The 1,918-nt window shown below is 35.4% G+C and overlaps 1 pseudogene; it reads right to left on the reverse strand.

The window, feature by feature from the left end:
• Window positions 1-309: 309 nt before the first annotated feature.
• Window positions 310-974, reverse strand: LOC110200956 (SPRY domain-containing protein 7-like; annotated as a pseudogene).
• Window positions 975-1,918: the final 944 nt, after the last annotated feature.

Genomic DNA, 1,918 nt, shown 5'->3' on the forward strand with positions numbered 1-1,918 from the left:
GAAATAAATTTCTTTTCTAAATGTCAAGAACATCTAAATTTTTATTTAGTACTCCTTGTGAATTTTCGTACACAGATACATATATGAATCAATTCCTCCAAAATGCAGATTTTCACTTCACAAAACACAACCTACTATTTTAAATCATAATTATTTTGTTATGTATAAACTATTAGGTCCTTAGATAACGTCATGAATATTTATTAAAAACAGAATGTACTTCTTATGGATCAAGTAAGGCTTTAGTAAGATGGTAGTAAATGCTTTTGGGGGAAGAGCATAGGGGTAGAAGTTTCAATGCAAATATATTCAGAAGATCTGCTGTTCAAACAATATTTTTTCAAAACCAGTTGTAGGAATATGATAAAAAAAAAACCTGACAATCCAAAATTGTATTGTCAACATATATAACAGGATACACTGTCCCTCATATACCTGATGCTGGACAGTGATTATTCTTTCATACACACACATGTACACACATACAGACACACACACACACATACATACACATATATATGCACATACATATACAATACAAAAACAAATTTGCATATTCAAATATACATTTAATTCTACATTTAATACCCACTGTATTTCCCTCCTGTGGAAGATTTGCTGGCAACCTATTCTTTTCCTTGTTCTTGTGGTAGAGGGTCCTTTTATCCCTCATTATGAGGCTATACATGTTTTGGCCACTAAATCTGATTCAGATTAACTTTCCCAGTTGTGACTTCTATGCCAAAGATTCCTGTGGATTGGATATTGAATTCAAAGTAGTTTTTATTCAGATGCAAAAGTGCATTGGCTAAGCAACCTCCTGTCTTACATATTCTTCTTCCATTTTTTGCAATGGCAACATCTGTTCCCATGTGCTACACATCCAGCTACATAGCCAGCATCTTTTTCAGCAGAATGTGGCTGCTCCCTGAATCACCACAGCAGTGCACATAGCAGAATACCAAAGCCACCATCTGACTGGGGCCTCTGTGGGAGCCCAGGCTAGAAGACTGGCTCATTCATCTTGTCATATTCCATTTCATTGACAAATGCATAACCCAGACCCTCATTGTTTCATTCCTGGATTATTACAATAGTTTCCTCACTGGTCTTTTCCACTCCAGTTCTATCTTCCAAACCATTGTCTGCCTCCTTATCAGAATAGGATTTTGAAGAAACTGTTTTTTTTATTGTATCCCACTTCTGCTCAGTAAGTTTAAATTAATCCTATACTCTGTAGAATCAAGTCCAGTTTTCTCTAATCAACATTAAAGACCATCCATAACCAGACCTCACCGTATCTTTCCAAATTTCTCCCATACATCCAGAAAACACCGTGATCTAGTCAAATAACTATTATCGTTATTCTCCAAACATTCCATTCTCATGAGCAACTTTTTTCATGTGATGTCTTTTATCTGAACTGCTCTCATGAGCTCATGAAAAGTAATTCAGATAATTAAGTCCTGTCCCTTTATTTGGTAGATGAGGAAGCTATAACCTAAAGAAATGAGATGACTTGATAGAGGTCATACAAGAAATAAGTGGCATACCCATAACTCTAAATCCAGGCCATCTGACTTCAAATCCAGCTTCTGAATCACCTTTTTGTACATCTTATGCTATTTTTTCCTTATTTAGGCCAAACTGAAATTCTCCTTCCACAAACTTCTTCCTCTGACTCTGTTGCCCATTTGGTATTTATTAAATGCCATACACTGTCTTGTCACAACGTAAAAATCTTAGCTCTGAAAGGATGGTCCAATCCCATCATTTTTATACAAACTGAAGTTCACAGTTAAACTGACTTGCTCAATACCACATAGCTGTCTCCTGAACACAAGTCTTCAGATCACCTATATTCATTTTGATGTTGTCATATCAAGTCCCATATTGTTATTTTAGTTTTTTATCTCTG

This window comes from Phascolarctos cinereus, unplaced genomic scaffold, assembly GCF_003287225.1.
Source record: "Phascolarctos cinereus isolate Bilbo 61053 unplaced genomic scaffold, phaCin_HiC Scaffold_7;HRSCAF=346, whole genome shotgun sequence".
Lineage (NCBI taxonomy): Eukaryota > Metazoa > Chordata > Mammalia > Diprotodontia > Phascolarctidae > Phascolarctos > Phascolarctos cinereus.